Below are 27,473 nucleotides of genomic sequence, written 5' to 3'. Positions count from 1 at the left end.
TGATCTTAGGACCACTTCCCAAACACTGTTTATATTAATGGAGTCATACTCCTCAACCATGGCATCAACCCATATTGGTTTATGCATTGCTTCCTCAAATGAGGATGCCTCAATATCTACACTCTCGCTCATCAGATCCATGTAGCTAGTGTACTGATATGGTGACCTCCTCTACCTATGTTGTGATGTGTGTGCTACCACATTCTCTCTAGCATCATGCATCAATTTATCAGCCTCTCTGTTTTGTTTCCTTCCATCTTTGGAATTCTTTCCATGAGTGGGTGCTTCCACTCTCTCCTCCTTTGCATGTGGCTTCTCCACATCATCCTGAGGTTATTCCTTTGGAGCTAAAATCTTCTCATATACATGTAACTGAAGCTCCCTCTCAAGGGAACATCTCATGGCCTTCTCTTCATTAAACTTCACATCTCTATGAACCATTATCATCCTGTGAGATGGAAGGTACACCCGATAGTTGTGAGGTGTATCAGTGTACCCCAAAAATATTCCCAACTTAGTTGTTGATTATAGCTTTCTCCTTGCATCCTCGGTAACATGATAATAAACTTATGAACCAAAGATCTTGAAGTGTGCCACATCTGATTTCTTACCTGAAAAAATATTTTTCTGGTGTACTCATCCGGAGAATCCGATGAGGACTCATTTTTTTCACATATAGCTATGTTGCATGATTCATCCCACAAGTGCAATGGTAGGCCCTGATCATGTAATATCACCCGTGCAGCTCCCACAATATTTTTTTATTCCTTTTAGCCACCCCATTTTGTTGTGGGTTATGGATTTCTATTAACTCACGTTGAATGCCTTTTGATGCACATAAGTTCTTGAATTCATTTGAAAAAATATTCTCCACCGTTATCACTCCTGAGAGCCTTCACTTTCTTGTTAGTGTCTTTCTCAACAAGTGCTTTAAATTCAAAAAATTTAGAGAATGTCTGATATTTCTTATGAATGAATAAAATCCAACACTTACGTGAGAAACCATCTACAAATATTACATAATACTTGTGCTTGGATGTGGAGGATGTCGAGAACGGTTCACACACATCTGAGTGAACTCTTTCAAGGAGCACTTGCATTAGATTATCCTTATCATGAAAGGTGGCTTTGGTGTACTTCCCCAATATACACCCTTTGCGTGTATCTTTCTTCTCTAGTGCACTATTGGGAAGTCTTGTAGAAATATGTTGCATGATATTCAAAGCTTCATGGTGCAAGTGACCTAATATTCTATGCCACAACTCAACAATTTCTCAACTTTTGACCTTCTTTTATTTTTTGCTCAAAGAAACACAGTATTCTAAGTTCAATTTGTAGAGGTTATTCACCCAAACCCCTATCTTATTCACCTGTCCTGAGGTTATTTGATGAAGAAAATCCTTTCCTTTGCTAAATATCACATCGTAGCCATGGTCCTCCAACATAGCAACTGAAACCAAATTCTTCTTCATACCTGGAACATACATGACATATTTTAATGTGAGAGAAGATCCAAACTCCCTCTGAAAAGTAACAATATCAATGTCATTCATGCTATACCTTCCATCATCTCCTATTTTGATGTGCATATGCAGGTCCTTCTCCTCCAAGTCACCAAAGAATTATTTGTTGTCGGTCATATGGAATGAGGCTCCACTATCCAGATACCACACACTACCCATCACTGATGTCACCATGCAAGCGATAAGGGTCAAATCCAACTCAAATTGTGAAGCAAGAGCTTCACCTTCCACTCCACTTGAGGGCTTCTTGTTGGCCTTCGTATGCAAACACTTTGTGGCATAATGTCCTAGCTCATGATAGTGAAAACATTTAATCTTCAAAAAGTCCTTCTTCTTGTCATCCTGGCTGGACTTTGATTTGGAATGGAATGACTTCCCTTTCCCTTTATTTACCTTTCCATCTAAGGCACAACTCTCCTAATCATCATGTTTGGATGAGGATCCATCTCTGGTTTTTCCGTTGAATCTCTTCTTACACCAAGTCAGACCACAAACGCTCCCACTCTGGTAGCTTCTCCCTCCCATTTACTGAATCCTGGTATTTGTGCCAACTCTTGGGAAGGCCTAGAAGTGCTAGGTTGGCTAGATCATCTTCAACAATTGTAACACCAACACTTCCAATCTCATCGTAACATTGGGTGAACTTGGTCAAGTACTTTGGTATTGTGTCGCCCTTCTCCATCTTGATTTTCCTGAGCTTTTCCTTCAGTTCCAACTTCTTTTGGTCACTTTTATTTCGAAACAGGTATGTCAAGGCTTTCCACATTGCATATGGAGTCTCCTTACCATGGATTTTTGAGACAATATGATCTCGAACTCCTTATAAGATAATCCTTCTCGCCTTTGCAACACATTTTCTCCACTGTGCCAGTTCTTGAGCATCAATTGTTGCAGGCTTTAGAATATATGTGTCTATGAATTCCTTAAGCTCGCTATCTTCCAACATTGCCTCTATCCTATCCTTCCAAGAAATATAGTTCTAACTACCTTTAAGAGCATATTCATGTCTCAATCCGTAGAACGACATCCTATTGGCTCTGAATTATGGTATTGCAAATTTGATTCCACCTGCAAAATACAAACTCATATTCTCCTCTTCTAGAGTGATTTCTGCTTTGATACCATGTAGAAATTCCTTGCAGATTCAAACTGCTAATTGTAATTTACTAAAACAATAGACTTGAATCTACTCTACTCATTAGCGGAAATGATAAAACGATCGTGAAATCGCGAAGCATACAAGAGAAATAATTCAATCAACACATTACACAATTATTTCCTAGGGAAAGACATAACCAAAAACCCCCGTTATCTATATATTTCATTAGTCAGAAAACATGAGAAGATTACAATGATTTTCTCAAGCCTAAGCAACCTTTGAACTATATTTATCTGTCTCACTACTTCCTAGACAAGCCAGAGTGAATACTTATCCAATTTCTTGCTTACCGAAGTCCCTATTTCCTTATGTTGTTTCCTTGGGAATTATCCCCTATTAATTAGTGAAATTCATTAATTAGAATTGCGCAATCCTCATAGGTTTTCCTCTAACTACATGCACCACTTGTACAATCTCAATGATTATACAACTGATAGTACAATGTCCCTGAACTCCAATCTCAATTGGATAACTCTCAAATCTGACATGCATTAGTTATTTATGAGGGAATCATCAGTTAGTTGGTTGAACACATGAAACATCACCCCACTGTTTGACCTCCTACTAGTTCCTCCATCAGTTGGAACTAGTGTAACTCACTGTAACTCAATTAAACTGAATTAATTAATTACAACTCAAAATAAACTCAACTAGGGCTCCTATAATGTCGGAGACACTCTACATGACTCATGTTAGACCCTCAACTTGAATTTACTGAGCCAAATAAGTCAAATTAACTTAGTTAACTAATACAAGTTATCATGTTTTTCCAAGGAAAAAAACGGTAACTTTTTATTAAAAAGATAATGAAAAGTTACATTAGCTGATGCAATGAAGCAATCTGTGAGCTGCCACAAGGGCTCGAGTGCTTACGCACCCCACACAACATTAGAATACTAACGTGAAAAAAGAAATAAGAAAAAAGAAGAGAGAAGAGAGGAAGAAAAGAGGCAGAAAAACTGAAATTCCGGCAGTGAGTTAGACTCACGCTTCAAGTTTTTCGCCCCTTTTTCTTTTCGACCTTACGCCACTCTCCTTGAGTGGGCTCGATCGAAGCAATGACTAACTGTGTTTCTGCATTCTGTGATCCAATTTCTTTGTCTGAATCTGAAGTATCTGAGTGGTGATGTCGTTTGGTGCCTCCTATGCTAGGATCCACGCTTGTCATCTCTGCCTTCTTGTCTGATGTGGTTCCTTTCTGTTTCTCCATTTCTTTACAAGTTATCATGTTATGTGGAATTACAATTTTATTCCTAATTTAATTCAAGGACAAAATTAAATTAGGATTTTCTTGTTGCATTTTCAGCAACTCCTAACTCGCTTCTGTGTGAGTCATGTCATCCCTACATCATAGATATTTCTTTGTAGTGAAAGAGCCTTTGAATCCTTTGGATTATAGGAATGTGCCTCAATATCTTATGAGGACCATGTGATTTACCTAATTTTTTTATTTATAGTACTTATCATTCCCACATTTCAAACATATCTCTTTGTCTACATATTCTCCTCTATATAGAATACAATCATTCTCACATGCATGATACGATATGTACTCAACACCCAACATTTTCAACAATTGCTTTGCCTCTTCATAGCTACCCAGAAAGACATTATCACTCAGAAGAACCTTATCTTTGAATAACCTGTAGTTGGTAGGAAATATAAATGTACAATGTCAATATTTAACGTTCATAAAATCAACCATTTTTAATGTTGATTGTGACACAAGATTTCTCAAAATATAAGGGACTTGATCGATCATGGTCAATTACCTCAATATTGTCGAGAAACATCCATTTTACATGCCAAAATTTGCTTTCAAGTTGTACAGTAACATCGTTGTCCCCAGCTGGGTAGAATTTGGATGTCTACTAGGTCCAAAGAGAGGGGTGGTGGAAGAATATTTTAGGCTTTTGAATAAGGTATCAGTGATATGAGCATCATCCCCTAGCTCATCGTTATGGAATGCATCTAAAAACATTTAATCCATGGAAATTGTATCTCGTAAGTAATCATCTATACCAACCTCTATTTGATTGCCTCCATTTCCAATTTGTGATGAAGAAATACTATTGTTTTAGTCATTCCTGATTGGTGAATCTGGATGTAGTGGGAATTTAATAGGTGGTTGATTCAACCATTCTTTGTATGGTTCCTCTCTAAGCCTTTCTCTTAATGAAACATTCTATCAATTTGACATTGTAGTGGGGTGCACTGGAAGATGGTAGGTGGGTCGCTCATCATTTCTAGAATCCTAATTTCAAAAAATATTGAACATTAGTACATCAATTATATTACTAAGCACAATGCAATTGGCTTGTTGAAATTACATTATACCAAACAATTATTACCATCATTGACCCAAGATTATGGCTGAAAGATGCCATGTTCCAATTGGCAGGGTGAAGCAATTGTCCATTTTCATCTACCCACTGCTTGCGGTATTCTGATCCTATTAAGAGCTTCCGACATTTTTGAAATGGTGGAATAATTTCTACATCTGAACTCGATTCTAAATCAAGATCCTACAAATTTTGATACATTATTATTCAAATTAACATGGATAAAAAAAATCAATTAGATAATTGAAATACAAATAAATGTTTAACTTACTAGATATGGAAAGGGAGAACTCCGCAAAGGACTTTGAGCAATATGGAACAAGCTAGAATTTGACTAATTATTCATTTGATATTATGATATTTTCTCACTACATTTGATAAAAATTAGCAATAAATTTTTGTGTACATACCTAAAATTAATTTTGAGAACCATATAGCCAAACTCTGAATTTCAATATAGTTTTCAAATCATTTTTCAAAAATAAGGCGACTTCAAGCGGAAAATGTATACTATGAACTATTATAACTCATTTTATGTGATAATAAAAATTCATATAAATTTTAAAGCCTATTGGTTCCCTTATCAAAAATAGTCGCACCGATGTGTTAAAATAATAACCACAGCGGTTTCCAAGATTAAAATAAAAAGGAATTATATCATATCAGTGCTCTTGTATAACCAACCGCACCTATTCATTTAAATTAAAAACACATCAATCCATAAAAATAATAAATGCACATGTTTCCAAGATTTCAACAATTAAAAAAAGGAATTCTAACATATCGATGCTATTCTGAAAATAATGCCATTGATGTGTTTAAACAATAACTGCTTAGGGTCGTCAAAATAATAACCGCACTAGTTTTTGGGATTTCGTAAATAAATAAAAAATGAATTATATCATGTTGGTGCTCTTGTAAAACTAATCTCGCCAACGTAGATACACTCATTACACTTTATTTTTATGTTTGTAGATAGAAATTGAAGAATATGAAAACAATCGAAGCAATCAACGAGACATTCGTCAAAGTAACCCAAGTCATGGAATTAGCTCAAGCACTAACAACATTTCTAGCGAAGAATGATTATCTATTTGGATATCAATGCAAGTTGTTGTATTTTTTGAAATAATTGCCTGTGAAAATAAAACATTTTGTTTAATGTAATTGACATAGTGTCCCAATTGAAAGACAAGGGTTTGCCAATAACTATGCCATTTTGTATGAAAAAGAGCCTCTTATTCATATATAATTTGCAATGCTTTGGCAACACAATGATAATGTTTTGACGTGATGAAACAATATTTCATGTGTAAATTATAGTCCAACCAATATTAAATTGGAAACTCATATTGTAATACTTGATATTTCATATAATATAATTTTTGTGGTTAAAATTATTTATAGTTGCACTTGATATTGTTTAGTATTGTAATTAATATATGTAACTTTGTGCTTTCATATTAGATGAATATGCACATTGTATAACATTTTTTTTAATTTAATCGCAAAATCATACTAATTAATTTAGGTTAATTAATAATGAACACGTAAAATCAATCTAAAACTACTAAATTAGTACTTTATATTGATTAACGATGAAACATAAGTAAAATGAATATGCGACTAAATTAGTCGTTTATAATGATTATTAATGAAAGTAAATGAAATGAATATAGATTACTAAATTAGTTGTTTATATAATGAATATGAAACTATCAAGAAAAGATAAATGACTACTGCAAATGATAAATTTGTGATTACAAATGACGATTAAATTTTGCATATATATGACTATTAGTAGCTAATTTACAATATCTTATAACACGATCGAAATTCAGTCATATTTCTTTAGTCATTAATTGGTTTCAAGTGATGACTAAATTTTGCATATATATGACTATTAGTAGCTAATTTAAAGTATCTTATAACACAACCAACATTTTGGTCATATTTCTTTGGTCATTAATCGGTTTTCTATGGTGATCATATAGTAATATATGTTGTTGTATATTTCGTCATTAATTGTGGCAATCAATGACTAAATCAATGACTAAATTAATGACCAAATTTATGAATAAATATACTACTAGATAATAAATTGAGACAACCAATTAATGGCTAAGTTAAAAATTACTAAAAGTTGGTCGCATTATAAGATACTGTAAATTAGCTACTAGGTCACTGACTGAAAAATGGTCATTTATATGCAAATTTTAGTTATTTTTTAGTAAGTAATTAGCCATTTTGTACTAGTATAATAAAACACATTTTAATTTATTATATTGTATTGTCCAATGTCGTTGTGAAATGTTACACCCCTGATTAAATATTATAATGAAGAGATGTGAAATCTGATGATATAACAAATTAATCCAAACATCATATAAAAATTCACTAATCAAAATTTAATTTATATGAATATTGTTATAATATATATGTTGATTTTTTGATGAATAACAGAATCACAACAACTGCACTGTCACTAGCCAATGTTTCTAAAAAGGAGAAAATCTAAAAGCACTATTACGACAATTTTTTTTTGCATGCCTCGGTGCCTTTTCTGAAAAATACAACACTAGGGCATTCGAAAAAAAAATAAGCACTAGGGTGTTACATTCTTCAAGCACCAGTATTGTTTGAATTTAACACACTGGTGCATTTTAATTCTTAAAGCACCAATTCTTTCTTAAAACTAATGCCTTGGTGCTCCCAAATATTGTTTCCATCCTCGGTGCATTGTTTAAATTAATAGCACATATTCTTTTATATTAGTAGCGCATCGATGCTTTTATACAAATCATAAGTGTCAGTGTCGTAAGTTTAAATAAAAGCACTAGATGTCGTTCCTGAAAAGTATGTCTTAGGCGTTTGTTTAAGATGTACACATTGGGGCGGTATACTTTTCAGGAATTGGTGTTATTTTGCATTCAACACCTCGTTGCTCTTATTTAAATCTACAACACCGGTGCATTTATAGTGTTAGTGCAATGGTATTATTTTTCCTTTAAGCACACCGGTGTTATTTTTCCTTTAAGCGCACCACTAAAAAAAATCCAATAAAACCTCCATCCGCCCAGATTTTTTTAGTTGTGATGAAGTTATGTTAATATTAGCTCCGCTAAAACATTCACTACCAGAAACGAATGTTGTAACGAAGGCTTTTTTCACAATTTTTTTCGATTTTATAATGTTAAAAACTTCCGTTATAACCTCCGCTAGGAGGTATTTTCCTTGTAGCGCCCCTTCAGACACCGACCATTTTGGCAACATTTGTAAGCAGGTGAAGTCTCACTTGAGGCATCTACAGGGGACTGCCAAGACCTAAATAGTTCTAGAATGATGAAGGATATGAGGACCATAAGCTAGTGTTACTAGTATTCAACTTATTATTACTCATTATTATTCATAAAAAGAAATGAAGTATACCCTAATTCTTTCTAGTAATCCCTTTATGCATACATTTTAAAGTAACAATATTATGAAAAATAAACAAGCCATTAATATTATGCAACGAACAAAATAATCCAAAACCTAATCTTTTCATTATCACTATGGATCTTCCATTGCAATCATATCCATCGTGGCTCACCAACCTAGAAAACCATTCAACACTTCAACGCAAAAATATATGTCTATGTTTTTATTCTTGTATCAAGGTGCATTTTACTTCTCAGCCTTGATCTATGTATAGGTTTACTTTTGGACCCAAGCTGACTAAAAAAACCTTTAGTAGTAAATTATTACTATGACCTAGTAAATATTACTATGGAATAGTACATACAAAATTAACCCAATGAATTTCCTTAATTTTCATACTTCTGTTCAACTCCCTCTCTTTGAAATTTCCACATGTTATCCCTCACCTAGTCTTCCTGCATGGTATCTTCATACCTGATGCTCTTCTACACAAATCCATAAACTAGTTACCCATGCCAACAAAGCCCCCAACACTCACTTTTGGCTTGTTCTAGAGCTACTTAGTCTTTATGGCACTCTAATGAGGCCTATGCATCCTTTGTTGTCACAACAAATTTTTTGAAGGTTTGTCTTGAAATATCCACCTTTGCCTTGAGATCCTCTTCTTTCGCTAGTATTTGTTCTACGAACTTGACTATAATGGGGGTATTCAACTTCTCTTCTCCTTATTGAACTGATTTTTTAACTATCTGATGCATCATTATGATATTTTCCATGACCATAAGTGCTTCAACTTGTAAGGTTTCAATATTTTGTGTCATATTTTGTTGATTAGCTATCATTTTATTGATCCACTTACTTAGCTACATGCTCTTTAACATTGTAGCCCTGCATCCATTCTTTGTTAATATTTTCAAGTTATCCTTGAACTTATGTTCCTTCTCCTGCATTGTTTGAATCTTTTGAACAACTTCCTTCAACTCATGACTTTCTAGTAACCTAGTCCAAATTTAAATGCTCTCGTCGTAGATTTTTCTAAACTCTACCTCTAATCCTTTGATATGTTCAAAGGTCAATGTTGCTTCATATTTCTTCTCTTTGTGCTTTCTTTTTTCTAGTGGAGTGTTTGGTTTTTTTTGCAACTCCAACTCCACTACTTTAGCCTTAAGTCCCTTAACTCACCAATTCTTTTCAATTTTCCCTTTGTTAGTGTGTCCATCTCCATTGGATATTTTGGGAGGTTATTGTAGACATCCTATATTTCATTTCTCAACTTCTCTTCTCTCTACACTGCATTCTCCCTTTCCACTACTAGCTACATATTTTCTTCCTGTAGAGCGTTGTGAGATGTTGATAATTGTGCCAACTCTCTTGTAGTTGGGCTAGCATGGAATTGTAGTTACTTTGTGATACTTTTTTGTAGTTGATGCAAACTTTCCTCTGATAATTGTCATAAGATCCATTTCACATGGCTTAATCCCTATGCATGTTTTTACATGTATACACTCGGAAACTCCATCACCTTTGGTGATATCTATAGTGTGCAATGCTCTCTTGATGTCGATGATGGTTGGGACTAAGTGGGCCTTGTGTCAATCATTTTGGTTGGATTATGTGCCTCTATATAAAAAGTTTGTTCTGTCTTTGTTGGATGTTCCATGGATAGTCTACTTGACTCTAAAAGTCGTCATAATTTCTCTAACTAGTCCTATGTTCTCATATGTATCCATTGTTGTTGTTGTGCAACTTTCTAAAGAAATTATTTTTTTCCTTAAATTGGGCCCCAATCTTCTTTATGTTATCATTAGATATTGATTAGAGTTGGGTGACTACTCATTTCACTGCTTTCCTCTTTTTTCTCATGCGTGAAGTGCCTTATACTGCATTTTCTTTGGCTTGTGCTTCTCTCCAACCTGTGCAGTGTTTGTAGAAATTATCACTGTAGATTAGCCTGATAATGCAATATAAATAAAGAAATATACTTTAATCTACTTCTACAATCAAACTTGTGAAAGCTTAATAAATTTAAGCAAGATCAAGCACAACACATATAACCAGAAGCAGAATCAATGCACATGAAACACAGAAGAATACTCTGGGGAAAGTCTTAGCTAAAAACCCCGTTATCTGTATTATCATACAAGGTGGAAATATATCAGAATAATACAAAGTCTTAGCTCTCAGTACAATCCTCCCGAATGCTCACAGGAAAACAAGGCTTCTCACAAACCTTCTCCTTTGCCCTCCAAGCCTCCTATTACATTGCACAGTTTCTCCTGGATGATCCAACTATTACCAAGTGTAACACTGATCTCTCACATTGATCTCACACCCTGTAAAACTGTGCAATCCTTAAGGAACCTTGTTCCTTCTACATGGATGAGTTTCCTTTATAGAAAAACTCATGCAGTTGATAGTAACCTGTCCTTGACATTTAGCTCAACTGGGTCTTTCTCTGAATAGACATGCATGAGTTGCTAATGAGAGAATCTTCAGTTATCTGGAGTACACTAGTTGGATGCATGCATGCATTAACTGACTGAACTCACAATTAGTTCCTCAAACTGTTTGGAACTAATTTAACTAGACTTAACTCAGTAAACTGAGCTAACTAATTACAACTCAATTATAACGCATCCTTATCTCCTTAATTAAGGGATAATCTCCTTAATTTAAGGGATAACTGTTGCATGACTTCACAAAGACTTCTAGCTTGAATTTATCCAACTAATTAATCCAAGATGAATTAATTAATTATTTTTCAAGCAGTTGGTGAGACTAAATTCGAATTTTAATTCTCATTTTTAATTCAAGGACAAATTAAAATTGGAATATTCTATTTTTGGCATTTCTATTTTTAGCATTTCTTGTTGCTATTTTCAACACTCCCTCTCAACAAGAAAGGAATTTAACTTGATCCCGATCCTGAACCTTTGGAATGCTCTGCATGCAACATTTCTCTCTAGCTTTGTTGCTCCAGCAACTCCAGAAAAAAAAAAAAAAACATCCAACCTGAATCAGAATGATGCTTCCGTCATCAAAGTCTCTGACTGCTATTGCCTTTGTTGACTAAAAACTCTGTGCTTCTGTTGACTCAGCCTGTCTGCACTATTGTCAATCCTTCTCTACACTCTTCAGTATCTAACTGCTCTAGCCTCTATCACTTTGATCTCTGACTGCATCAATCCCACTGATTCCTCCCGCTACTATGTACTTTGGGCTCCCGTAGCAAGGTATGATCCATGAGATAAAACCTCTCAATGGACCCTACCCAATTTCAGCCTTCTTGAGACTATCACTTCACATCGCCCCACCTCACACCTGGAGGTATGGTTGCATGTGATCCCTCTGCCCAATTCTCCAATTGTGGCTCCTCCATAATTGTCTGAGACTTCTTCTAGGACTGTTTGTTGAGAGGTAATTTACTCTCCCTCTCAACCACCAAGTCTCTAACATTTTCCTTGCTCCTCAAGGCTTTGCATGCATATTGACCCTCAAGAGCATACAAGTTCTTAACTCGTGAACCGATCTATTTCACCTGTCTTGTGGTGATGTGTCTAAGGAAAACCTTTCCCTTACTGAAGATGACATTGTAGCCTTTGTCCTCCAACATCGCAATCGATACCAAATTCTTCTTCAGTCCAAGCACATACTTCACATCTGTCAAGGTGATAAGAGCTCCATGCTCCCTCTAAAAAGCAATCGTGCCCACTCTTGAAACACTATACCTTTCATCGTCACCCATCTCTATGTGTATCTTGAGGTCTTTATCCTCCAAGGTACTGAATAAACTTTTATCGTCGGTCATGTGGAATGAGGCTCCACTGTCAAGAAACCAACCACAACCCATCATCGATGACACCATGCATGCGATGAGGGTGAATTCCATCTCAAACTAAGAGGCTAATGCCTCACCTTCAAATCCCTCCAAGGATCCCTTCTTGGACTTCTTCGATGGGAAATTAGTCACATAATGACCCATCTCGTGACAATTAAAGCATCTCACTTTAGACTTGTCAACCTTCTTCCCTCCATGAGAAGAATTCGATTCAGAATGGGACACCTTCCCCTTCCCTTTCCTTGCCTTACTTGCTAAGGCCAGATTTTCTTCATCATCCTTGGATGAAGAACCATCTCGTGTGCTCCTCCTGATCTCCTCCTACATGAGATCTGACCATAGTCGTTCCCAATCCGGTAGTTTCTCCCTTCCATTCATAGAGTCCTGGTAGCTATTCCAGCTCTTTGGAAGGCCAAGGAGAGTGAGGCTCACCATATCATCATCAACAGTAGTTATTCCCACACTTCCAATCTCATCTCTACAGGTGGTGAGCTTGTTCAGATATGTGGAAATAGTATCACCGTTCTCCATCTTGATTCTTCGAAGCTTGTCCTTGAGCGCCAATTTCCTCTGGTCGCTACTGTTATGGTAGAGGTCCTTCAATGTCTTCCACATTGAATATGGAGTATCCTTCCCATGGAGACTCAAGACAATATGGTCTTACTCCCTCAAGGATGATCTGTCTCACCCTCACCACACACTTCTTCCACTCAGCCAACTCTTGTGCATTAGTTGAGCCTGGATTTGGGATTTCTTAATCAATGAAATCCTTCAAGCCATTGTCTTCTAATATAGCCTCCATGCGGTCTTTCCATGCTATGTAATTCGAGTTGCCATCCACGGCATACTCGAGTCTCAAGCCATAGAATGCCATTGATCAACTTGAAGTATGAGATGAATTCGATTTGTACCTGCAATCCCAAACTTCAAACTTCGAATTCTCTTCTCCGTATACTGTTCACAACTCTGATAACCTTTGTTGTGATACCATGTAGAAATTCTCACTGTAGATTAACCTGATAATGCAATATAACTAAAGAAAAATACTTTAATCTACTTCTACAATCAAACTTGCGAAAGCTTAATAGATTTGAGCAAGATCAAGCAGAACACATATAACCAGAAGAAGAATCAATGCACATTAAATGTAGAAGAATACTCTGGGGAAAGCCTCAGCAAAAAACCCCGCTATCTATATTATCATACAAGGTGGAAATATATCATAATAATACAAAGCCTTAGCTCTCACAGCTAGCCAGCTCTCACTACAATCCTCCTGGATGCTCACATGAAAACAAGGCTTCTCACAAACCTTCTCCTCTGCCCTCCAAGCCTCCTATTTCCTTGCGCAGTTTCTCCTGGGTGATCCAGCTGTTACCAAGTGTAACACTAATCTCTCACACTGATCTCACACCCTATAAAACTGCGCAATCCTCAAGGAACCTTGTTCCTTCTGCATGGATGAGTTTCCTTTATAGGAAAACTCATGCAACTGATAGTAACCTATCCTTGACATTTAGCTCAACTGGATCTTTATCTAAATAGACATGCATGAGTTACTAATGAGAGAATCTTTAGTTATATAGAGTACACTAGTTGCATGCATGCATGCATTAACTGACTGAACTCACAATTAGTTCCTCAAACTGTTTGGAACTAATTTAACTGGACTTAACTCAGTAAAATGAGCTAACTAATTACAACTCAATTATAACTCATCCTTATCTCTTTAATTAAGGGGTAGTCTCCTTAATTTAAGGGATAATTGTTGCATGACTTCACAAAGACTTATAGCTTGAATTTCTCCAACTAATTAATCCAAGATGAATTAATTAATTATTTTTCAAGCAGCTGGTGAGACTAAATTCGAATTTTAATTCAAGGACAAATTAAAATTGGAATATTTTGTTTTTGGCATTTCTATTTTTAGCATTTCTTGTTGCTATTTTCAACAGTGTCCTCTTCCTAGGATTCACTTACATCATCTCCTTATGGAAACTCGTTGGCATATTTCTCACGTTCCATATCCTTACTAATTTCGATGTTCTCAACATTTTTTGTCTCCTCCACTAGGACTTTCTAATTTGCTTCCCAGTCATTTATTACTACTGCTAACCTTCAGTTCCATTAATCTATAATGGCTTTGAATCCATTTTTTCATAGTATCTATCTTTGGCTGGATGAACATAAAATGTTGGGTGGCCTTAAATCACACAATCCCCTTGTAAGCCTCTACAACATGTGGTGGTATGTGTGGTATAATTTATATCGCTTTTATAACCACCTCCTTATAAAAATAAAATGTTATATTGTTGTCTAATTTTCTCTACTTGTGCATGATATGCCATAATGAGGCATATCGGGGTGCCAAAAATGGTTTGTGTGCCTCTTCCAGATTATGTCTCCACTAGCTCTCTCCATGCAACTAAGGAACTAATAATCAGGAGACACGCATAGTGTAACTCCACATTCCTATCATGTATCTCCTGAAAATATAATAGAAACTAATTTAACAGGAAGGTGGCCTAGTTCATCTAGACCCCTATTACACAATTTCATGCTACCATAATTACTCCTTCTGATACGTAATCTTTTCATAATTTGCATAGTAGCTTGAATGTTGTGACCTTGGTGGAAAATATAACTACATCATTATTGATGCTTGGGATATAAGAACCATGCACACCTCTATGTGTGCCATGCTTCTCCTTAACTTCTTCATCTAGGGCTTTCTCCCTACTTTTGACTATAAAGAAGGGCTCTAGATCTTCGCCTGCTATTGGTAGCCCTGTGATTCTTGTAATGAAATTTGTATCAATGTAAACTAATTGGTCCATATAGAGGAAACATCCATGGATGAGCTCAACAAGTACTTCACACAAGCATTAATCTTAGTGCTACAGCGAAAATGAGTGTTGAATTTCCACAATCTTGGGTCTAGGTTAGAATCTTAAAATCTCTGATGCTACCAAACCAAGAATCTCAACAAGAACTACTTTGCACAATAGAAAATATAAAGCAGTAAATCACATATCCACAAGTATACACAATTTTTAACAAATATTGTACAATAATGTACAACCCAATCTTCGTTATATTAAACCAAGCTGAATAATACAACATTCTATGGTATACATGATACAATGACAATCTTTGTTGCAACTTCTATGTTGTATATTTCCTTGTCGGTCCTTTGCTTTCGTACTACTCTCTATCTTCCCCTTAGTCCTTCAAAGGACAACACATAGAGACTCCAGGAGGTTTGCCACCTTACACTTCTGTAAGTCACTTTTGTTGCATGTACACAGGCTTATCCAATCTGCTTTATAGGTTGGCGAATGCTTGAGCTCCAATCTACCTTCTAGTAGCCTCTTTAGATCATCAAAGAGCTACACATAATTATTCAACCTTCAGTTGTCTACGTCACTTCACGACTACTTGTCAAGGGCTACTTTGGGCCATCAACACATTGCCCTCCACTAGTCTAATGATGCCCAATCCTTTATTGTTGAAGTTCATCACTGGTTAGGGCACCCACTGCATATGTTATAGCCCTAAATCACTCCAACAGTCACCTAAAAACCTGTGGCTTCCTTTCCTTTAACTCATGTTCCCATATGCTACCATCTTAGCCTTTTTCTCTGCATATTATGTTGAAAATGCAACAAGATGATGGAGCTTAGTGAAAAGAAGTCGCCTTCACTAAGTGGGCCCGTAGGCTATTTTTGGTACAAAGTCTATTTTTAGACATATGGATCATGGTCTATGAGTTGCAGGATGCTATTTGTGGATGATTGTCATGTTGGTAAAAAGAGATGGACTTCTATTTTTAGACATATGGGCGGAGTCTATTTTTATACTGCCAAGCTAAAAATAGAATAGTCAAATATTATTAGCTCTTAATAATATTTGGACTATAAACATTATCTTATCCTCTTGGAGCACTTCAATTTGAGCTACGGATGTGGCACATGCAACTGCCAGAAGGAAATACGCTTTTCTTATGGGTCGGTTGAGCTATTGCATGGTGGACTTTAGTTAGAACTCAAGTGATTGAGTTTGGTGGAGTTGATTGAGGAGTTGATGGAGTTGTGTTCAGTTTGACTTAGTTGAACTAGTTGTATTTAGTCTAACTGCAGAATACACTAGTGATGAGTGATGTGAATTAATTATTAATTAATTCACTAATTATTAACTCATAAAGCAACTAAAGAATAACATTAGTTAACTCAGTGCATGGACAGTTCAGTGGAGACAGGTGTTAGAGGTGAGTGAAAGGGCAAGACAGCTGTCAGTTGTGACTATAGTTGTGCATGAGATTTGCACAATCAATGGATTGAGTATTGCCAATGAGGATTGCATGGTTCAGCCAAAAGAAATATGAGTTTGGATCATCCATTCTCATTCGATTCTCATGCAGGATTGCGTAGTGGAGGCAAGCAAGTAGCGGAGGAGATTTGAACATGTGATTGATTCAGATCTGAGCTAGTTTGTGTGTAACAAGTGGAGATAGTACTGAGTACTTGCGAGGAGTATTTTACTATGTATTGTTACATGTTCTCAATCATTATAATATACAGATAGTTGGGGGTTTTCAGCTGTATGCTTTCCCCGTGATATACTGTGTTGATATGTGTGATTGATGCTTCAATGTGCGCATGTGATTGTTTCTGAATACTGCAAATTGATGATCAATAGTAGAGGAGGTTATGTATTATGCATGCATTCCGCAAATAGTGTATAATCAGGATAATCTCTATGAATAAGTGTTATATTATTCAAAATTTCTACATATTAACCTTCCCCAAATGTATGTATAGACTTGTGTTGTTCTGGGCATAAGCTACATGCCTTATGACCCTCCCAAACAACCTCACATGAGCTTAGACAAGTTTGTTTGGACTCCAAGGGAATGTGGCCTAACAGGAGTGGTAATTACCACCATAACCATACACAAATATACCATAAAACCTTACCTCCTCATGCGGCCTTCTCTGCTACAAACTCAGACCTGTATTGAGAGACAAGCAACCCTTAAACAATTATCAATTCAATTCGTCCTCTTCTCTTGTACTTCGCTACCATAGATAGGTGTCTTTCTATCCTTGAATGCACTTGGGATTGTTAAAATGACACTGACATCACCTTATATTTATACCAAATACAAGGAATACTCTAATTAGTGAAGAGTCATGTCTATTAGACAAATTCTCCTCAAGCCTACATGACTTGACTTTCCAAAATAAATTGAAAACTTAAAAAACTCATATCTCAAGTTCTAGAGCTCCAATTTGAGTGATATTTGAAGCATCGCCATCCTCTATCACCTAAAATTTTCTCATGCTCAAATTATTCATGGTTTTTTCCCAAATCATGATGGGTGAAAAACCCCAACCTTGGGTTCCAAGCCCACAAGTGACTCTTGTGGTGCTTTTCCCTCCAAACCTTGAACCCAAGGGCTTGGAGTACCTCCCAAGCTACTAAAAAATAACACTCCCTCTTAGAGAGGGAATTACATCCAAGACTAGGAAGTAACTCATCATCATCATCATCACTACTCGCAACACTTTCCTAACTATTGGTGCTCACCATTACAAAAATCTCTGAAGCGTGAACTATGCCTCTCTTGGAAGTGTCACTATCACTGGAAGCATCTTGCTTCTTATTCTTCTCTTGTATCTGTTTCCAATCCCTCCATGATTCCTACTTTCCAGATGTGGAATCACCCTTGCTCCCCATTGACCACGCGCTCATCTTGGGATGCAAAATCTCCCTTTGAATTCACAAGCTCCCTCTAGAACTTTACTCCCTCTGAGCCGATGGAACCTAGGAATTCTTCTCAGAAACCTGTACCTGTTCCTCTGAAACCTGCACCTACAATTTCTTCTTTGGAACCTGCACCTTCTCCACCTGCTTCTTCCCATGATCCATAATCTTTCCCATCAACCTGTATAGATGATGCACTCTAACTCCAAGCACAATCCCATCATATCTAGAGCCTCTAGATCTAATTTTTGCCTTCCCATCTTGGAATAAGACCTCAAACCCCTTCTTCTCGATCATCGAGACAAATATCATGCTATATCTGAGTCCTAGTACAAATAGTACATCCTAGACCCACATCACACGTCTTGTATCCATTATGAATGGCATAACTCTCAATCCTCGGATCTCCTTCTGACTCTTATCGCCCAACACCATGTGTAACTTTGAGTCCCATTCAGCTAAAGTCTCAAAAACCTCCTGTGAACCTATCATATGTTTCATCGCATCATTGTCCGTATACCATCCATCCTCATCAATAGTACCCTGCGAGAAATGAGAGATCATAACAAAGTCCTCCCCCTCCAATATCCTAGTGAGAGCATCTATCTTAGCAAGAGTGACAACACTGATGACTTGCTTTCCTTTCTTCTTCTTGTCATCTCCCTTCTTCTTCATTGAACATCTCGACGAAAAATGACCCATTTTTCCATAGTTGAAACACTTGACTTTACTCAAGTACTTCTTCTTCTTACCCTTCATTCATGCTGCAAGTGCCATGTCGTCCTATGAAGCCCTCTTCTTCATATGAAGGTCCTTGTCTTACAACTCTTCCTGAATGAAGTTGTCCCATAGCCTATTCAGTCTGGTAACTTCTCTCTAGAAAAAATTTGTTTGATGAATGGATTACATTCCTCGGTCAACCCTTTCAAGGCGATCCTCACCATATCATTCTCTGAAATAGTCACACCAACGACACCAAACTCATCTTTGACCTGGGACAATCTCATCAGATACGAAGTCACTCCTTCACCCTGTATCATCTTGGTGGACTTCAACTTATCCTCCAATACCAATACCCGATTCTCATTGTAATTATGGAACAAATTTTGAAGAGCCATCCACATCTCATGTGTAGTATTCTTCCAGGACAAATGAGGTTTTAGGGGATCCTTCATACCATCAATGATGATCAATCTCGCCCTAGTATCCAAATCCTTGTGCACTTCCAGCTCATTTGGATTAGTTGGCTTCTTTGTGGCTTTCTCGGCAAACTCCCAGATCCTGTTGACCGACAAGACCAACTTTATCCTTTCCTTCCATGGACTATAGTTGGACAATCCCTCCAACCTGTCTGCATACCAGATACCAACCAGAAACTTCGACATTGTCACCTACAATGTTACCAACTCCCTCTGAATCTGTACTTCGTTGTGCACAAATCTGATTCACTGACTTCCAAAGTAGCTCAGACACGCTCTAATGCCATGTTGAATTTCCACGATCTTGGTTCTAGGTTAAAATCTTAAAATCTTTGATGCTACCAAACCAAGAATCTCAACAAGAACTACTTTGAAAAGTGGAAAATATAAAACAATATATCACATATTCACAAGTATACACAATATTTAACAAATATTTCAAAATAATGTACAACCCAATCTTCGTTATAGTAAACCAATATGAATAATACAACAGTCTATGGTATACAACATACAATGACAATATTCATTGTAGCTTCCATGTCTTATCTTGTCATGTCATTCCTTTGCTTCTGTATTGCAAGTCACTTTTGTTGCATGCACACGGGCTGATCTAATCTGCTCTCTAGGTTGGCCAATACCTAAGCTCCAATCTTCCTTCTATTAGCCTCTTTTGTCCATCAAAGAGCTACACATAAGGCTTCAACCTTCACCCAACCTTCAGTTGTCTACGTCACTTAAAGACTTCTTGTCAAGGGCTACTTTGGGCCATCAACACACCGCCCTCCACCAGTCCAATGATGCCCAATCCAACCACTGCAAGATCTTCTCCTAGGAGGTACTTTAAACCATCAAGACAAGTCCTCCAAATGGCTCCCATAGGCTACTCCAATTGTCCAAACATGGACCATCAACCTAGAATCCAAACAACTCAAGTACACGTATACATACCTTAGGATTATTTGTTACTGTTGAAGTTCATCACTGGTTAGGGCACCCACTGCATATGCTACAACCCTAAATCACTCCAACAGACACCTAAAAACTTGTGGCTTCCTTTCCTTTAGCTCTTGTTCCCATATGCTTCCATCACAACCTTTGTGTCGACCTATTAACCCTCTCCAAATGTCTATACATTGTTATGGGCATAAGCTACAAGCCTTACAACCCTCCCAAACAGCCTCGCAGGAGCTCACACAAGTCTGTTTAGACTCCAAGGGAATGTGGCCTAACAGAAGCGGAAATTACCACCATAACCATACACAAATAGCCCACAAAACCTTACCTTCTGATGCGGCCTTCTCTACTACAAACTTGAACTTGTATTGAGAGATAAACAACCCTTAAACAATCCTCAATTTAATTCGTCCTCTTCTCTTGTACTTCACTGCCACAGATAGGTGTCTTTCTATGCTTGAATGCACTTAGGATTATTGAAATGAAACTCACATTACCTTATATTTATCCTAAATACAACGGATACTCAAATTAGTAAATATTCATGTCTATTGGATGAATTCTCCTCAAGCCTACATGGCTTGACTATCCAAAAATCAATTGACAACTTCGAAAATTCATATCTCAAGTTCTAGAGCTATGGTTTGAGTGATCTTTGAAGTGTTGGATTCACCACGCCATCATCTATCACCTAAAATTTTCTCATGCTCAAATTCTTCCTGGTTCTTGCCCAAATCATGATGGGTGAAAAATCTTGGGTTCCAAGCCCACAAGTGACTCTTGTGGTGATTTTCCCTCCAAAACTTGAACCCTAGGGCTTGGAGTACCTCCCAAGCTACTCAAAAATCAACAATGACGGATTTCAAGCAAGTTTAAAATGCCTGACTGTGTCATGTCGCACACTCACTCCCATGGTTCTATTGTGAAAATTGGATCACCTAGGCTCATGACATGTTGTAAATACTTCTTAGGTGCCAGGTCCAAAAAATTCTTAACATCTGTTGGAGCAGTGCTTTTGAGGAAGGATTTTTGGGATCGACAAAACGAAGCACCATGTAGGAAATATGCCTAAGGGTTAATGTGCAAAAGGTGGGAAATAAGGAAATACTTTAGGCTAGTTTGTGGGTTTTTCCCATGTGAATAGGAATTTCTCATGGTAAAATTAGGTTGTTTGTTGGCTTTGTTCCCTGATGTAAACTTATAACTATTTAAAGTTGTGATGTACTAGGCAGCCACAGATGAAGATAGAATTATAGATATAATTTATTTTTCGTGTTGTAACTTGATGGATTAGGCTGGTGATTTGGGACAATTGCAATGTAAAGGAGGATTTTCAAAAATAATATAAATCTCTATTTGTGTTCATTATTTATTTTTTTACATTATGTTGTGAATGAATTGATTTATCTGTGATATTTTATTAATTATTGATTTATTGCATGAATTAAGGGTATACTTAAAAATTTCTTGTATATTGAGAATGTTAGTGATAGAATAGGCTCCATGTCTCCTTCATCACTACAGAACTATCCTGGTTTCTCTAGTCCCTCATAAGATGCCTCAAGTGAGGCTTCACCTACTCATATTTGATGCTAAAAGGGTCGGTGTTTGAGGGGTTTTGTTGGTTGTTTCACTTGAAACTCGAGTCCACCCCCTGTGCACTAACAAATGGTTCCATTTTTGGGATTGGGATCTACGTTTGAAGGGGATGTGGAAATCAACTAACGAAGATATAAAACAATGGATACAGGTGAAAGAATGAAAATTTCCAGTAGAACAAATTAGAAACTAGAAAATTGGTTCTTAGAAGTGGTTGCAATGGTATGTATTTATATACTTGCATGAGATTTTCTTTCCTAAGTTTCTTATGATTCTAGCCAAGTGGTTGCCAAGACTATCAAAAAACATCATAAACTGACACACTCTACTACCATATAATTGGAATCTAGAACTTATTTGAAGAGTAAATTCAGTAAACAATAAAGTCGCACATGTAGTCGATTTCTACTTGAACAATGTATTGGAGGGGTATATTGTAGAATTCATGATAGAATCTACTCAGTCATATAGTGAAGTTGAGAGGAACTTTTACAAAGGACCACAAGGGAAATTTGTGAAATTTTTGTTTACTTGGATAAAGATGTTGTTGTGTGACAAAGGATTGATGTCATTGTAATCCGATAACATGAGAAACTGAATCTCTTTGCATGTGATGGGGATACTGGGGGCTAACCAATGGAAGGCCTGAGGGAATAAAGGAAAGATATACAAAAGAGAGAATGAGGGCTAATAATGTTGAGACATCCAAGAGATAAAAGCATAGAGGATACAAGAAGGGTTAGAGTATGTGCATTGGTATAGACAAAAATCATAACATAGGAAGATAGCAGAGAATTTTGTAGTGGAGTAATATTTTGGTGTAGAAGTGAAGTGAGAGAGAGATATGCATTAGAGCCTACAATAGACAGAAGGGAATTAGGAAGGAACAATTAATAAATAATAAGGAAGCACAATGAATATTGGGAAGATGGAATCAACATATACCACCTTCCTAATGGAGAGAAATGCATAAGGGACAATGAAGAGTTTCACAACAGAAAAGGAAGGACTAAGGAATGAAGCCCGCAGCTTAGTTAATTGGAGATAAAAAAAAAATATTAAATCTTAGTGACCCTCATAAGGCCATACTCTACGTCGAACCCACGACCTTGCATGCATCACCAAGTCAAGAAATAAGATCACCCAATAAATTATTATAGTTAAATTTAGTTAGTGAAGAAAATAGTAAAAGTAGTCAGAATAGTGGAAGCAGTCAAACAAGACCTAAGATACCAACAAATTAGCCAAAAGTATCACAAAGAAAAACTATGCTAATAATCATGATGGATGTTGAACCTTCCATGCAAATGCCAGTCTTTCACAACATTGGATCGAAGGATCCTTGATATCATATTTTTGTGTGTGAGGCAGTTTAGATTATCAAGCAGGTTCTAGATGAACATAAAAAGGTGGCACAATTGGAGACTACTTTTAGGGACTTTGTGTTGACCTAGTATATGAAATATAAGAATACTTCACCTAGAGGACACAGTAGACGATTGGGAGAGATCAAGAAAGCATGGTAAATGAGTTTTAGAAATTGAAGTCGAAATATTAATGCATTACAAAGATTAAGGAGATTAAGTAGCATGTTGGTGATACAATACAAAACTTTGATCAAAGGTTCAAAGTTTTGTTAGATCAGTTATTGTTTCCAATTCCTAATGCACAACATAGAGAATGGTTTATTGTAGGTCTATTTCTGCATATATGTATTATGTTAACTCAATAGAAGTTTTCCATGCATTCTGAAGCACTAAAGACTACCATGAATCTAGAGTCATCCATTGCAGGTAATGAAAGCAACATAGGAATGGCACAATTCCATTCGTAGTTGTCAAATTGACAATATAATTCCAAGGCCTAGCAAAATGCAAAGAGAAGTGTGAAGAATTATGGTGCACCATATGTAGAAAGGAGGAACACCATAGAAACCTCAAAGAATACATGGCTATGAGAGTTGTGAATCCATTGATGCGAGTTAGGGGATTACATTGTGAGAATTGTAGATTTTGGGGACATATACCCACATCTTTTCCAATGATTTAGAAGTATCAAAGCTTAGTAAAGACATTGTTTTGCTAATTTTGCAAGTCAGTAGGGCATGATATATATACATGTCACACATTAGACTTACTGAGAGAATGCAATATTGATACATATATGGTGTAGGAGGTAGAGGGTTTTGAAGTCACAATGCCAATGTACAATACATGTAAAGGAAACGATCTAGGAAGACGCTAGGGGATGCAGTGTGGAGGTTAGGCATTTCTAGGTAGAGGAGAAGGAGGATTTGGAAGGGGCTAGGGCCTGATCATTTGTTATAACTATGGGCATCCAAGACATTATGCATGAGACTACCCTAACCCATGCATGACATGTGCCTATTGTAAGTAATTAGACCATGTTACTGAGGATTGTTCTTAATTTATCGCAAAGTGGCAAGAGAAGAAAGGATAGAATTTGTAGATGATAACAATTGAATATTGCACAAATCGATCATAAGTAGGAGAAATTATGCCCAGCGGAGTGAAGACAAAAGAAGATGCCAGTGGACCAAGGAACCAACCATACGAATGGCTGAGAAAAGTAGCAGAGCCACCTTTGAAGTTTGATCCAGTAAGGGAAAAATAAACATACAAAGAAGCAAGAAAAGACTTAGTTGTAATGGAATGGGATCTAACAAGTTTAACAGCACAACAATCATTACTCATATATGACATGCCTCAAATATATGACAAGTTTGCACCAAGAGAGGGAGGAGGAGAGCTAAGCCCAATCTCAAATTTCTTGGATAGTTGTTTAGACTTAATAAAAGATAGATCGACTCTAGATAAGCTACATAGAATGATCGACCAATGTGCACAAGGACAATAAGTGCTAATAGCACAAAAACCAAAGTGTGCAAGTAAGCATATTATGCAAATAAGAGAATGAGTAGGGAGTTTAGACTGAATGCATAGATCAAAGCATACTATATGAGTCATATAATCCTAGACCTAGGATAAAATATTAACATTCTTTTGAGGAAAACATGGGATATGATGGGAATACCAAAGCTAATTTTATCACCAATCCAACTAAGAATGGAAAATCAATCAAGAATCTTCCCCATTGGCATATCAGTGGGAGTAGAAGTTAATATTGACGGAGTCAAAAGAATCACTAACTTTGAGGTGATTGGAATTGTGGGTGACACTAATCCTATCCCCCATTACTTAGTATTGACTGGACCTTTGACAATCAAGTTATAATCAACCTTAAGATAAGCTAGATGATCTTCGAATCAAGATACTTGAGGGTGAAAACACCATTAGATTCGATGGAAGAAGATCATTATGTGGAACCAGTGAGGAATGGATTTGACCTAGATAAACTCAATAAATTTTACAATGTAAAAATTTGCAAAGAAGATTACGTTAATCCAAATATTGATGGAGTGTTGCATTGGAAAAATGTTAATTCCTACACATTTGATTCAGGTGAGGATTTTGAAAATTGGCAATCCAGATTTTACAATGTATCCACCAAAATATGCACTCGTATTACTCGCATAGTGTGCTAAATCGTAACAGAATTGTGTGATCCCTTAAAGTATGATGGAATGAAATATATAGATGTATTTCAGTTACAAATGCCTAAGTAGCTTATATTGCTAGCCTTAGAGATAGCTCAGGAAGTGAAACCTGAACAATGGTGGGTTGCGCATGAAATTGGATCAACTAGAAGAAATTGTTAAAAACCATGCACAATATGTGGGAAGGAAAACTTCATAACATGACGCACACTCTCCAAAGTAAAGAACAATTATCAAGCAATAGTGGAGGGGAAATTGTGAAAACTAGAACAAGGCAGGAGATGCATGTAAACATCAGGTTTTGTAAAATTGTTAACTACTTTATGACAATTTGGGTGAACCTTAAAGACATAGTCCTTGCAGATTGAAAATTATAGTAGAAGTGACCATTGATAGGGCATCGAAATTCTTGACTCTGGGAATAGAGGAAGAATGAACCTGGAGGGATAAATATGAAAGGATATAGAATTGCACTTGACATATTTGGAGTTACTACAACTACAAAATCGAACAATAAGGTAGCCAAGTATAAAGGGGGAAATATGATCAATGAAGCTCATTTTTTCTACGGTATTTGAAGCACACAAATAAGGTTGATTATGTGAGATTCACACTGGTTGCATAGCCAAGAACCATGACATTTGCTAGAGGAACCTCTGCCCTAAGATGAAAAGTGAGGATTGAAACACTAGGGGTGTCTCTCACTCCTGTGCAACCAATAGTAGTAGCAGAAGTAGATGAGTTGGTAATAGGGAAGTTTTTGAGAAAACATGTACCACCAAGAAAAGACATTGCAAAGCTGAATCATATCCAAAAGAATGCTAAGTACCAAATGGTGATGCCCTAGATCCCAGCCATATTGGTCATTAAGGGGAACATGATCGGCACAATCGAGCACTTGAAGTTTTCATATCATGGCATCTCTAACACAAATAAATGCCTAAAGTTTGCATGAGACAAATACCTTAGGACATTCTAGAGCCTAGATGACCCGGTTATCATAGTGGAACCAGAGGACTAAGCGCACAGATCACAAAAATATGGTATTTTAAACTTATTCGAAATCCATCATTTTGGAAGAAGTGCATAAATTAACATATGTGTTAAATACCTACTAAGTTGTGTTCATGGAGGATTCCCATGGTTGAATCAACTAGTATCCATCGACATCGAGGTGATTAGTAAAATTACATGGCTGCCTATAGCAGGAAAAGATCCAGAATCAAACTTCATGGATAAAAGCAAAGAAAAAGCACTTGTTGAGGAAGTCAAGAAAAATTATGGCACACACAGGGGTAGATGGGGATTTTAAATCCCTAGTTTAAATGATCATGTCTTCATATTTACATCACAAGTAATGACATGCAAGTTTCTATGTGAATGTCAAAATGATGAGGTCCCAGCAAGAGTAATAGTGATAGAAACCAAGTGTGTACTAGGGGTTCATATGAACTGAGGCACATTTCTACTCAAACAATTCTTGATTAATTGCTAGGAAGTGCAACATCAAAATGCAGAGTTCCACTATGCATGGTTACTAATATTGATCATGCTCGTCACTTGGAGGAAGCCAAAGGAGATGTAGTTCACAGCTAAAGAGGAGAAACCATTCTTGACACCTTCCTCCATGTGGCATACCATGCACAAGAAACAACAAATAGATAATATTGTCAGTTTTTATATGTATGTGGAAATTATCTAACACATAATATAACACATCTTGCACATATCATCCCAAATCATTGAATTGTATATCCAAATAGTGTGCATCAAGGTGACTTCACACTATATGTGGATACAACTGAAGAGGTATCTAGCATATAAATGGTTACCAAATCAATATAGAATGATTGAGGACAAAGTCAATAATATTATCAATGATTGGGACGTAGAATGGAGGGCCCCCAAGATAGAGGAATATTAAAATTTTGAGAGTAGTGGGGATCAGCCAATTCATGAATTCATGCCACAGACTAAATAAGGGAATGGTGTGATGGATGTGTAAGAGGAGGATACCACACAGGTTGGACAAAATATGAAGAATAAATAGACAAGGGAATAAGGTACCTCATGTGCGCAGCCAAATCAGAAAT

Source organism: Pinus tabuliformis, chromosome 8 (assembly GCF_031772625.1).
Source record: "Pinus tabuliformis cultivar Carrire ecotype Pingquan chromosome 8, CPIR1, whole genome shotgun sequence".
NCBI lineage: Eukaryota > Viridiplantae > Streptophyta > Pinopsida > Pinales > Pinaceae > Pinus > Pinus tabuliformis.
This window is presented reverse-complemented; position numbering follows the sequence as displayed.